At 44.4% G+C, this 14,500-nt stretch overlaps 1 long non-coding RNA gene across 1 annotated transcript; it reads left to right on the top strand.

Moving 5' to 3' along the window:
- The first annotated feature begins 112 nt into the window (after positions 1 to 112).
- LOC147730361 (uncharacterized) lies at positions 113 to 1,227 on the top strand. Its single transcript, XR_015308573.1, has 4 exons — positions 113 to 294; positions 412 to 515; positions 685 to 791; positions 1,074 to 1,227. It is a non-coding gene; the product is annotated as an uncharacterized LOC147730361 (long non-coding RNA).
- The last annotated feature ends 13,273 nt before the right edge of the window (positions 1,228 to 14,500 follow it).

The raw sequence follows: 14,500 nt of genomic DNA, 5'->3' as shown, positions 1-14,500 counted from the left end.
TAAACCAACCGACAGCCACCTTACATCCGTTGCTGCCAGTTGGAGAAACTACAGACAACTTTGAGAGAGCTTGACGGTCCTATATCAAAGTATGTACTCTAATCGCTAGCCTCCGTCGTCTTACTTAGAGTCAAATGTAATTACTCGCTTTACTTCATTTGACTCGTGGCGTGTATTATTATTTTAACAGCAAGAGTCTGCCTATTAATAATTGTCCCGAATCGAGGGCGGAATATCTGACAGATCGTGCCGCTTCATGGACCGCACTTCATCACGTGTGCTACTTTAGTTCAGGTACTTTTCACTACTGCATTTTGAGCCGTTATCCTTCTTGGGGCGTGCTACTTAAATGACATCTATGTCCCCTGGCCCATTCCCTGTAAATATTGGCATGTATTATTATTTTAACAGCAAGATTCTGCCTATCTATAATTGTCCCGAACCGAGAGCGGAATATCTGACAGAACGCGACGCTTCATGGACCGCACCTCATCACATGCGCTACTCTAGTTCAGGTACCTCTCACTGTTGCATTTTGAATCGTTAACCTATTGGGGCTTAAGACTTACATGAAATCTATGTCCCTTGGTCCATTCTCTGTAAATATTGTCTCCAAACCTATAGTTAAACGTCACCACGATCTACATACCTTCTGACTCACTGCATTTATTGATTATATTCTAGCCCTAAGATCCTGCCCAAGTGGAAGTGTACTGAACCGAGAGTGTGTTATATAATAGGACGCACCGCTTCATGGATCACATTCCTCTTTGTGTGCTACTTTAAGCAAGGTACTATCAACTACCACATCTCTAATTGCTAACTAAGTGGAACGTTGTACTGAAATGTCAGTTTGATGATTGGGGAAATTTCTTTGGTAATATTGCACAACAGTCCCCATTACCCTTAGAGTAAAAGCTAAATACATACTGCCGAACCATCATGGCCCTCATATATTCACTCCGCCTCTGCCGGCCCGCAATCTAATGCTATATCAGTACGACGTTATGAGTACCCCACACTGTGTATTAACAACCATCTGCAGGTATTTACCATGTACTTTACTACCACAGGGCACAAAACGGTGCTACCATACGTCTGCAACGCCTCTCGCTGAATCATCATTGCTCCACACATATAAGTGCCCCAGAGCTTGCTGACATTCTTCACCCAGCAACCTTCAAACCGGCAGCCAAATCTCCACACAACATTTTATTTTCACGGAGATTGCAGATAACTATACACTCCCCCTACTCCCACACATCCCGGACACTTTTGTTTACAGCTCCTTTAGTGTACTTTTTATATTCATTAAGCGTTCTTACACTTATTTCAGTTTCTATATTGACGCCATCTTCAATTTGACTGGTCACCATATCGTGATTTTTTACCAAAATTTAACACCTCTACTTTATCTACAATAAGGTAAGATAGACTAGGCATGTCATAATAATGCATAGATTATCTAGACGCTTTTCATCAGATGCTAATACAGAGCCCGTCGATAGCCTAAGTCTCCTTCTTATGTTTTATCAATAAAGTCACTCTTAAATGAACTATCCTTCTCAGGTGTACAGTCCCAGCATAAACATACATATAATGTCGCAACCTTACATGCTAAAGATACCCTCTTTCTTTGGCCCATCATTTTTGATTTATTTCCATAAAAACTTGTTAGTGTGGCTATTTTTCCTGTCTTCATCCTTGCCTTTTCTCTCCTCTCATTTCTTCTTACCCCTCCTTCATACCCTTTTCACCTCTAAAGGAAATGAACTATGATTCTGTAAACCAATTGGTCTCTCATGTGTTAGTAATAGACACTATGTTAGAAGATAATCCTAATAGCGGTCTATCATGTTACATTAACTAATTCAAAAGCAATGTATTGTACAACAAATTGTTCTATGTATATGCACTTTATATTATAGTATGTGTATTTTTTTTTTTAAATGGGCGCTTATTTTTAGATTCACTATCAGAGATGGTATTTTCCCGATGAAGACACGCCTGTGTCGAAACGCGTAGAAGAAACCGTCTTGTCTTCCCATGTGAATTGGGTCATTACCATCAATACTGATTAAGCTGTACTCAATTATTGATTTAAAGAACTTTTTATTCAGAGTTGGGGAAAAAAGAGGTTGAAGGGAAAGTGAACATGCAAACACTCAGATTTTCGCATGAGCAAATCTACATATGCAACTTTTGCTCATGCTAAAATGCAGTACACAAATATTTTCTAGGAGTATTATTTCTTGTTCTTCCTCTATAAATTCCTGGGAATTCACAAAAGCCGTATAGCTACACTTAATTCAAGGACATATACCAGGGATGCACTTTGGAGACTTTCTTCAATAATTGGGCCCTTAATTTGGTCTGGCGTTGACCTTGAATTTTTGAGTTTATTAAAATACTGTCTCTCGCACTGTATCGTTGGCTTCACTGTGAGTGACCGCATTCTGCTCTTTCAAAAGTAGCATATCGGCACACAAAGTAGTTTTGTTCAGTGCCAGTAACTACTGTGGCTGTGTGCTTTTTGAGACCAAAAACCACTTTTGCTTTTGCCAATGCTTTTTATAATGTTGAGGGCCAGACAGCTCCTACACCAGTGAGGTTTTAGAAAAATCATGCCAAAGCAAGTCACACAGTGACAAAACTAAAAAGCTGACCACCAATTTCAGACCTACTGGCTTTGCCAATGCTTGTTTATTTTTGTTTCCCATAATCTTATTGAAACTGGTTACTCTGATTTTCCATTATGAATATTTTTCGGAAATACTAGCATGCATCAACACGTTACTAAATTATGCTGCAAAGAAATTGTACCTACAATTTTACAGTGGTTTAGAGAAATGTTTTTTTCTCCTTTCATTCTTTTATGAACATTTTATTTTGAAAGCAAAGAACCATCAATCTTACTTTCAAGCTTCTGCAAATATTTGGATCAAATCAGAGAGCATTATAATAGCCTCATATTGCTCAACTTTGAACACATGTGTACACACTTTAATACTGGAGCCACTGTCAGTAATGCAGTCAGAGCTTACAACATTAACTAGAGCACTCACCCTAATAATAAAGGCTCTCAAATAATGAACCATGAATACAAGTTTGAACAGCATTAGCATATGGACAACAATATGACCTAAACTGAAGACAGTGCCCTTCTCTGATCCATAATGTGGTACTGCAAACTGGCAGCCAAAGGGTTTCTGCTGCAGGGGGTTGGGCCTACTTTTCCCAAGGACAAAATACACATGAAAACTTGTTGCCCTTGACCCCAAACAATATGTCCTTGGCGTCGGGCTATAGGAATTCCACATCCCTGGATTTACATGATGGTTGATGTACCAAGACAGTTTATAACAATATGATGATACCTCTTGGTGTAATTATGGACATATCTTAATACTTTGATATTGAATGAATTCGATTCTCTAAATTTGACATCTGATACGTAAGGAAGATTCATAATTGGGCTCACACATCACAGCAATTATGTCCCCCTTCTAATGTCTTCTGCCCCACTGTATAAGGGGTCAGGAGGTATATGAGGTCTATGTTTATCAACATATGCAAATTTCCAGACAAATGCCAAGTGAGAAATTGAGGATATGAGTTTGTTAAAATGACATCTAAGGTTATATTAAATATTACTGGAGCGGGACAGTAATGTAATATGATTATATAGCGTTATTCAAAGATGTGGTGGAATAAACTATAACAAGAACAGTGTCTAAATTCCGTATACAAATGTAACCGGGATGTGAATATGTAGTCGACATCTTAAAGTGAATGCAGAAGGCTCAGACGGCTATATCGGGTAGGGCTATGGACAAAAGGGAATATATAACGTTTGATTAGCTAAACATAATGTATGATAAAGTTATATGACACGTAGCACAGACACGTATTTAGCGCAGGATTGGGTCAGGAGAATGATAACTGTGGCTAATGCTTTAGCGAAACGCCCTCTTGGTATATCAGATATATATGTACAATGAAGTTAAGGCCGACATCTTGGGAAAGCAGGTAATGATATGTACTCTTGTGGCTTATCTGTAAATGAGCGGACTAAGATATATGGTCGGAATAGTCGGAGATAAGCATTTGTATTTTGTTCTTGCGTTTGCTGCAAAGATTGTCGAAGAGAGATGCTGAAAAAGCTGGTTGAGCCATAACTCGAGATACTATAAAAAGGAAGAAACAATATGGTGCAGGGGTGGGGAATTCCTATCTCCCGACGCCCGAGACATCTAGATTTCTTAGGAGGGCAAGAGGTTTTAATCTGCATTTTGTCCAAAGGACAAGTAGACAGTTTTATGGTAATATGATACACAGCTGTTCAACCCTGTAGGTCACAGCCAGGAAATTAGTTGCTCTAAGCAGTTTTTTGGCAGTTAAAGGGTCAATGCAAAAGCTGGGGCCTGCACTATAATTTCCCCAGAGCAGAAAAACAAAATGATAAAGCAGAGCTCAAAGTTGGAGCTAGCTCGATAAGCTTGTGTGGCTTTCAGGCCCTCCCCTGGTCTTTTTATTTTCTTCAAGCATGAGACACACATCGAGCTTCTGCAGCTCCAGTACACTCGCAGCAATGGCATGTAAGAGGCTGCTTTTTCTGCCTCTTGGCCCCTTGCCCTGACTTGAACTGTATGACCCCTGCCTTGTATTCTCTCCTCCACTCCTGGGCCTCATAGGGCTCCAATATGCCTGCTCATCTTTATCTCACTTTGATTTCCCTTCTCAGGCACTTTGCATTTCCTGAACACCTTATGTTACACCTGGTGCCTGAACTTGCTATCCCCGCCCCACCCTCCGCCGCCCTCTCTGACATCCCTGAACTGCTCCCCTTGGCCTCGCATATCTTAAGTCATCGAGGGCTTACATTAAAGCTCATTAGTTTCCCCATGGGCTTTCATGCAGGCCCACGGCCAACCTCAATTCTGTCCTTGCACTAGACCTCTCATCTCACTTTGTACCTGCACCAGGGGCTTTGTGAACACTCGCTGTAGCAACTACAGCAGCTGTAGAGTTTTTGATGGGCCTCTTTAGTCTGCAAGTCCACAGACAGGGTGGGTGGGAGAGTGAGTGAAAGGGTGGATGAATAGATGCATGGATGAATAGTGAAAGGGTGAATGGATAGATGCATGTTTGAATAAGTGAAAGGGTGGATGTATAAATGCATGGATGAATACGTGCAAGAGTGGATGATAGAGGCATAAATTAATGAGTGAAAGGGTGAATGGATAGATGCATGGATGAATGAGTGAAAGACTGGATGGATATTTGGATAAATGAGTGGAGTGAAAGGGTGGATGTTTAGATGCATAAATGAATGAGTGAAAGGGTGAATGGATAGATGCATGGATGAATGAGTGAAAGACTGGATGGATATTTGGATAAATGAGTGGAGTGAAAGGGTGGATGTTTAGATGCATGGATGAATGAGTGAAATGGTGGATGTATAGATGCATGGATGAATACGTGCAAGAGTGGATGATAGATGCATACATTAATGAGTGAAAGGGTGACTGGATAGATGCATGGATGAATGAGTAAAAGGCTGGATGGATAGATATATGAATGAGTGAAGTGAAACAGTAGATGCATGGATGAATGAATGGATGGATGTAAGGATGGATGTGTGAAAGAATGGTAGGATAGGGCAAGGGTCAATGAAGGGATGGGTGAGTGGATGGATAGGTTGAAAGTGGATTGATTAGTGAAAGGATGGACGGCTTATTGAAAGGGTGGATTAATGGGTGAGAGAGTAGATGAATAGATGGCTGAGTGGGTGGGGATGGATTGATGGGTGGACGGGTGGAAGGGTTGATGGGTGGACAGTTGAGTGAAAGGATGGATGGAGGGATGAGTGAAAGGGTGGATGAATAGGAGTGAAAAGGAGGATGTGTGGGGTGAAAGGAAGGTGGGATGGATCAGTTGGATCGATAGGTTTGGAGATGGCAGGGTAGGTTTGAACAGAGGCATCGTGAACGCCCCGCTTTAGCAGCTACTGTGGAGGTGGAGCTCTTGATGGGCCCCTTGTGTCTGCAGCTCGGCAGACAAAGATTCGTAATTAATGTGAAAGGATGAAAGGATGAATGGATGTGTGGGTGAAAGGATGAGTGAGTGGAAGTGTGGCTGGCTAGATGGATGGAAGGATGAATGAATGAGTGACCGGGATGGTGGATGGACAAAGATTTTATAATGAAGGAAAGGGTGAATGAGTGGATGGGTTACAGGGTGTAAGGATTAGAGAGCGAAAGGATGGATGAGCGTAAAGGAAAAATGGATGGATGAGTGGAAGGATGGATTGATGGATGGGTCGAAGGGTGGGTGGAAGGATGAGTGAAAGGGAGGGTGGATAGATGAGTGAAAGGGAGGGTGTATGGATGAGCGCAAGGATGGATGGATGGTTGAAATGGATAGGTTTGGAGATGGATGGGTAGGTTTGAATATGGATGAGTGGATGGACTGACGGGTGAACAGATGGACGAACAGATTGGTGAAAGGCTAATAGACAAAAGAGTGAATGGGTGCCAATGTAAAGGTGAAATGCTAGATATCAGTGGGTGAAAGGATGAATGGATAGATGCTTAGATGAAAGAGACAGAGCTAGTCTGTCGAGGATTCCGAAAACTTTTTTCGCTTGCTTGGTGTCATAAGAACTTTGGATGAAGGTGGGGGGTATTTTAATTTTCCGGATACTCACTTGGCCTACACTATGCTCCTTTCTCTACCTTGGGATTCAGGTAGGCGTGGTGCTGTATGCCAGCGCGTTTTTACTAGACCTCTAGTATTTGGTCTCATAAAGGCCACATTGCCATAAAAATTCCTGGCACTGAACAAAACTACTTTGTAAAAGAGCAGAATGCTGTGACACACAATGAAGCCAGCTCACAGATAGGAAGAGATAGCATTTTATTAAAAACAAAAGGTCTTGGTTAACTCAGGTTTAATTAGGGGCTCAAATGTTAAAGTCACAAAAGTGCACCCATGATATATGTCCTTGTATTAATGCAGATTTAAGTTATTCATGAATTCACATGAATTTTCTTAAGCAGGTCAAGAAACCGTAGTCCTAGAAAACATTTATGAATTGCATCTTAGCATGAGTAAATATGAATATGCCCCAGCGGAAATCTGTTGAGGGTTTACAAGTTCACTTTTTCTCCAACCACATTTTTCCCAGTCCTGGAAGAAACTGTTCGAGGCATATGGGCTGCAGATGGTACATTATGAATAGATCGCCATCTGGTGTTGGGCTCGGATGATTGCACTTTGTTTTTCTCTTGGAGAGTCTTTTGTATCTTGGTGACTCCTCCTTTGGTTGGTAGTGCGCATGGGCATCGGCTCCATCCTTAGATTGTTTTTTTCCGCCATCGGGTTCGGATGAGGATTGAGACGCTCCAGATCGACTTCGAAAAGAAGTGACTTATCGGCGCGTTCTGCCATTGTCAGGGGTAAATTGCCGACCTCTCTCAGTATGGGAAAAGATTAGAGAAGAGCTGGTGAAAAACTCCAAAAATCAAATCCTTCTATAGTATTAGCCTGACATAACCAGATAGGCTATTATCAGAGCTCTTCTATAAAGAGATTGCAGTCATTATTTGATGGCGCACTACATGGCACCAAAGGGACAAGTGGATTTTGTTACAGGACATGTAGATTTATGAAGCTACTTGTCCCATGGACAAGTACATATTTAATTAAATTCCACACCCCTGATGGTGCCCGTTTACCACGCCGGGTTGGATAGTACGGGGAGTACTCTCCGTAATACAGGTATGTGGGAGTTGTCCCTTGATGACAGCTTTTGAGAGGAATGCTTACATACGTTCTTGGAACCACTGGGTTTGTGGGTGTTTAGGTTGATCACAACAGACTTATGGAATGTTGAGATTCCTCAAATAAGATAAAATAAGATAACTTGTGTTAAGGTTGGCATTCAAATTTATGGTCTGGAAACTATTGTAGGGATGTCCTTAATTTTCTAATATATCCATGTTGGTTGCAGGTGAACACTAACCAAAATGGTAACTTGTGGATACCGATGAGGAGAAAAACTGAGTTTTTGGAGGTGAGATATGGTGTACGTCTGCTCTGTGTCATATTTTGACTACATAAGTAAGAGAATGCGATATATTACACGGAACACTAACTGGTGTTTTGCTTTCATTAGATACGACATTTTAGAGGATTGTATGTGACGACACTCGGTAATGAGGTGACCTTGATTATGAATTTCTTAGGCATAATGTCCATACTACACACTTGGGCTATGAAGAGGGGTGTGTGTATAACATAATACATACGTGTATCACTATGCATGATGTCTATATTACACACATGGGCTCGAAAGAAAGATGTATATATCATATACTACATATGAAATACCTTTTGGGATTTTGATAGTGGCACTAATATAACAAGATACCTGATGTGACGAAACAGTGAATGAGCTGGAGCTGATGTATTTCCCTCCTTCGGATAGGAATTATCAAAGATCGGGAACTGAAATGTCTCTGCACATTTCTCTGCACATGTCCCGTAAACCTGAGCAGTTGGGTATCTTAGGTGATGGGAACAATGCAATGAGATTTTATTTAAATTTGGACTTATGATATATATTTAATTTGTAGCTGTGATGAAGTCAGTGATGCCTACACATCAATTTAACGAAACGTGTTGGCTGTGGCTATTGAAGACTGTTGAAGGTTGGCTATTGAAGACTATTTATGGCTATGGATTGGAGAAATAAATCGGCCTAAATGTAAGAAGACTTGGATGAACTCTTATTCATATATTTGTTGGCTATTCGGGGACAATCTGTTCAAGTCTCAAAAGTGCACCCATGGTATATGTCCTTGCATTAAGTGCAGCTATATGGCTTTCATGAATTCCCAAAATTTTGCAGAAGTAGGTCAAGAAATAGTACTCCTAGAAAATATTTGTGAACAGCATTTTAGCATGATCAATCTGAGCGTTTGCAAGTTAACTTTCCCTCCAACCGCTTTTTTTCTCCAACTCTGGCAGTAGGTTTACGTCTGCCATTGTCAGTAGTAAATTGCCAACATTTCTCAGTATTGGAACAGATTAGAAAAAAGTTGGTGAAAACCCTTAAAACATGCAAGTTAGTAGGTTTGACAAGCCTCAAAAGGGCATTCTAAACCTGGAACTATTGCTTATCACTACCCTCATCCCCAGTATGTAGATCTGCGGAAACATGGCTACATAAGGGGATTTCAAGTATACAAACACTACTATGGTATGAGCCATGGCATAATAAGAAAGACTATATCAGAGCTCTTATATAATGAGATTGCTGCCATAATTTGTCCCGCGCTACATGGCATTAAAGGGAAAAATTGATTTTGTTACAGGACAAGTAGATTTATGTAGCAACCTGCCCCATGGACAAGTAGATATTTTATTAAATTTTACACCCCTGTTGGATGAAGCCTACCCAAGTTAACTCCACTTCGTTTCTCTTGTTTGCTTCCCACTCTTTTTCTCATGAGTGATGTGGCCATCTCTCCTTCTCCCATCACCCTCCCATTTGCCTTAAGGAACTGCATGGCTGATGTTGTAGAATGGATAAAAAACAACTTTTAATATTTAACACCTACAAGGCAGAGATCCTTCTGTTTGGGCAGCTCACATTTTTGGACATCAGACTGGTGGTCTGAGGGCTTGGAAACTCTCCCCCCACTATATCAGTAAGAAATTTAGGGGTGCTATTTGACATCAAGCTCTCCTTCAAAAAACAAATGTCTGCGGTAGCCACCCGCTTCTCCGTTCTCAAAACATAACCAAAATATTACAATATATACCACTGGAGTTAAGAAAAACAGCAGAACAGGCTTTAATTATTTCTAGAATCAATTACTGTAAGACACTCTATATAAGTGCCCCATAGCATCTCTTGCTGTGACTCCAATTAGTGCAAAATTCAGCTGCTAAAAGTATTTTTGAACATCTCTAAATCAACAGCTGCCTCATCTGTGTAATTTATTGCTACACTTTTCAGTAACTTTACCACTTGTGGCTATCAAATTGAAATAAAATACAATAAATTGCAGACGGTCATAAAATTACAGAGCAAATAAAAGGAATTGATGATATTGGTTCTTTGACGGTGACCAACATAATCAGGTCCTTTGCTCCTGGATGACAATGAAGATCTTGCAGAAGCGAGCCAGCTGCATAAGTACAGAAGTGATCATGCATACTTCCAGCATCTCCTTGCAGAGTGGAGACCCAATTTGACCTGAACATCTGTTAACTTCAAACTACTTGACCAGAATACCATCAGACATCAAATCTAACAAGGTAGCTGCGTGAGCGCTCAGCGCGCATTTGCTCTCACCTTCGTGAATTTTAACAACTTTTGCTTTTAAATTGTTTGTATGCCTGCTTTTAGACAGCGCCCTTTACTTGCACCATAATTGGCCCCCGCACTGCCGTTTTGGCGGATTTGGCTCTGGGGTGGGTGACCTGTCCGTTTTGGCGGCCATTTTGGAGTGGGGTGTGTGGACAGAGGTGTCTCTACCCTCCAGCGCTTCAGTGCGCAGGAGCAGCCTGGGAAACACCTACTTAAGGCGAGTCCCTCCTGGAACCACCCCTGACAAGGTAGCTGCGTGAGCGCTCAGCGCGCATTTGCTCTCACCTTCGTGAATTTTAACAACTTTTGCTTTTAAATTGTTTGTATGCCTGCTTTTAGACAGCGCCCTTTACTTGCACCATAATTGGCCCCCGCACTGCCGTTTTGGCGGATTTGGCTCTGGGGTGGGTGACCTGTCCGTTTTGGCGGCCATTTTGGAGTGGGGTGTGTGGACAGAGGTGTCTCTACCCTCCAGCGCTTCAGTGCGCAGGAGCAGCCTGGGAAACACCTACTTAAGGCGAGTCCCTCCTGGAACCACCCCTGACAAGGTAGCTGCGTGAGCGCTCAGCGCGCATTTGCTCTCACCTTCGTGAATTTTAACAACTTTTGCTTTTAAATTGTTTGTATGCCTGCTTTTAGACAGCGCCCTTTACTTGCACCATAATTGGCCCCCGCACTGCCGTTTTGGCGGATTTGGCTCTGGGGTGGGTGACCTGTCCGTTTTGGCGGCCATTTTGGAGTGGGGTGTGTGGACAGAGGTGTCTCTACCCTCCAGCGCTTCAGTGCGCAGGAGCAGCCTGGGAAACACCTACTTAAAGCTCCTCCCTTAGCGCAGCGGGATCGCGCAGCGGGCGTGTCCTCGCGTGGCCGGAGTCGTGCCAGAGTCCTGCCCGTCTGCGCCCGTCCGCGCTACGGACGCGCTGGACGTCGCGGTACTCTGTGTAAGGACTATCATTCCATCCTGGGTCCAACATGCTGACTTACTCGCGGGATCGCCTGTTTGCCATCGGTCAGGTGAGCTGTTGTTGTACCCTCCTACCGGTACACCCATTGCGTGGTCCATATCATTGCCCTTGTAATAGGTGGGCTCTCGACTCTCCGCATCCTCTCCCAAGGTTTATCCCCTCGGAGATCCGCCGTACTACAGACACTTCTACCACTCTGAAGATCCTGAATTTAAACGTCAGGTCTGCGCTGAAACACTATCAGCACATCTATGACCTCATTGAGGAGGAAGCTCCAGACGTATTTGCCATGACGGAAACATGGCTACAAGACGCTGATACTGCTATTACCAATCTAGCCTGCCCACCCGGCTATTCTATGTACACCCTGAATAGGCTGTCTAGGGGTGGAGGTATCGCGTTAGTGGTAAAATCTATCTATCCCTGCGTCTGGAGTGCCCTAAACATCTCCGGGTGTGAAAGTGCCATGTTCAAGGTCTCTGTCGGCCCTGAGTTTACCCTGTCCGGGATGGTCGTTTATCGCCCACCCGGCAGCGATGTAGCGTTTAGAAATGCTTTCCCTGATACTGTTGGCCCTTTGGTCGCCGACTGTGCCAACTTCTCTATCATGGGTGACCTAAACCTACATTTTGACACCCTCTCTGGCCTGACAGTGCGTTCCATCTCTTCGGACCTGGAGGCCTTTCAACTTCCCCAGATGGTCTCCCAGCCTACTCACCTGGGGGGGCATATTTTGGATCCCCTGTTTACCAATCTGTTGGGGATTCAAATTACTTCTGTCTCTCCAGTGGAATGGACAGACCACTTCTTGGTGTCCATCCTCTGCCCGGTCTCGGCCACCCCTTCCATCTCTACGGCTAGACGGGTTCAGAAGAGGGCTTGGAAAAAGCTTCGGTTAGAGGACTTTCACCGTCTTCTATTAGAGGAGCCGCTGGGCCCTTTGACGGATGTGGAAAGGGGGTATGACCTCTTTTGTTCATGGATTACTAGGGCCTTGGACTCTCTGATACCCATCGTTTCAACTAAAATCAATCCCAGAGAGTCGAGTCTCTGGTACGATGGCACTCTCCGGGCCCTAAAGGGCGCCTGTAGACGAGCAGAGCGGGCTTGGAGGAAAACCTATGGGGCTGATCTAAAAGCTGCATACGCCAAGTCCGTTAAGCTCTACCATCGAGATATCTGCCGAGCCCGTGCGGCTTTTTATGCCACCGAATTCCGGAACAGTCCGAATCCGTCTAAAGCTATCTTTAAGGCTGTTAAAGATCTCACAGCGAAGCGGACTACCTCTACCACCGTGAGCTCCCTTTCCCATTGTGAATCCCTTGCATCCTACTTCTTGGGGAAGGTCCAAGCTATATATAGGACATTCCCTAGCATAGGGTTCACTGAGGAAAATATTATTGGGGTCCACCATCAGACTACACTGCTTGCTTTCCCCCCCCTCACCTTGGATGGTTTTGACAAACTTGCGCTCCAAGTCAAATCTGGGTCCCCATCCGATCCAGTAAGGCCTGCTCTCTTTCGAGACCAAGCTTTTATGGGACGTACAGCCGTATGCTCCCTTGTCAACCTTTCCTTGGAAACGGGGATTGTTCCATCTAAGTGGAAACAAGCTGTGGTGTCCCCGATCATTAAAAAGCCCACCCTGGACCCTTCCAAGCCTGAAAGCTATCGCCCCATTTCGTTGTTGCCCTGGCCAGCCAAGATCACGGAGGCCCACGTCAACCTGGCCCTGTCTGAACATCTGACTCGGACCAAGGCCCTGGACCCCACACAAAACGGATTCCGTGCTGGGCACAGTACGGAAACTGCGTTACTTGTGATGGTGGAACATCTCCGGGCAAAGTTGGATGCTGGTCAAACGGCGGCGCTTATTTTGTTAGATCTTAGCGCCGCCTTTGATACGGTAGACCACAGCATCCTCCTACGTCGGCTCGAGGAGACTGGCATTGGCGGTCAGGTGCTGCAATGGTTCCGCTCCTTTTTAGATGACCGCTCCTTCTGTGTTGCCATCCCTCCCTTCAAGTCCAACTTTCAACCACTGGCCATGGGGGTTCCGCAAGGGTCCTCGCTGAGTCCCACGTTGTTCAATCTTTACGTGAGACCGCTGGCTGATGTCGCTAGGCAGTGGGGCCTTACCTTGGTCTCATATGCCGACGACACTCAGCTGGCGGTTACCCTCAGCGGGGATGCGGAGATTGAGGCCCCCAGGTTTCAGTCCGGACTGAAGGCGGTGGCTAGTTGGCTGACAGGCAACTGCCTTCAGCTAAACGCCACTAAAACAGAGGTGATGGTCGTCGGGAAGGGAGTGGAGCTGTGGGGTGACCACTGGTGGCCCTCAGAGTTGGGACCTACTCCGATCCCGGTATCGGAAGTGAAAAATCTGGGGGTATGGCTGGATGCGGGCCTCTCTTTTGTAGGCCATACTAAAAGAACCGCGGCCTGTTGTTTCGGTCTCCTGAGGGGCTTGAGACCTGTTCTCAAGTTCTTTGATGCCCCGACCAGGCAGTTGGTGATCCAGGCTACTATCATCTCCCGCCTGGATTACGCCAGCTCTCTCCTGGCTGGGGCTAACCAGGCTGAACTAACCCGCTTACAACGGGTTCAGAATGCTGCGGCGAGGGCGATTGTTGGTTTGCCCAGATTCTGCTCAGTAACAGGTGTCCTTCGCTCCCTACACTGGCTTCCGGTTAGGAAGCGTATCCTCTTCAAGGTTTTGTGCCTTGCTTTTAAAATCTTGAGAGGTACAGGCCCGGAAATCCTGTCGAGTTGTCTGTCTTTCTATGTCCCTGCCCGTAGCCTCCGCTCTCAGGGTCTGGCCCTTGCGGTGGTTCCCAGATTCAGGCTTAGCCGTATGGGGGGCCTCTCGTTTAAGGTAATGGCTGCGTCAGCATGGAACTCCTTGCCTGTTGAAATCCGCTTGCTGGAGGACCTTCTGACCTTTCGGAGGGCGATAAAAACTTTCTTGTTTTAGCTGCTTCTTAGTTTCTGTTCTTAGCCTGTTGTTGTGTTACGTGCTACCTTGTCTCTGCACCAGGACGCTCCTTGGCTGGAGTATCTGTGCGCACAATAAATAGTCGTAACATAACATAACATAACAACCACTATAATGATCCACTCCCCTCAAAATGCCTCAAAGAAATAGGCCATATTG

The sequence above is a fragment of the Lissotriton vulgaris genome, chromosome 2_1, assembly GCF_964263255.1.
Source record: "Lissotriton vulgaris chromosome 2_1, aLisVul1.2, whole genome shotgun sequence".
Classification (NCBI taxonomy): Eukaryota; Metazoa; Chordata; class Amphibia; order Caudata; family Salamandridae; genus Lissotriton; species Lissotriton vulgaris.
Note: the sequence above shows the minus strand (reverse complement) of the source record. Positions and strands in the feature narration are given on the sequence as shown.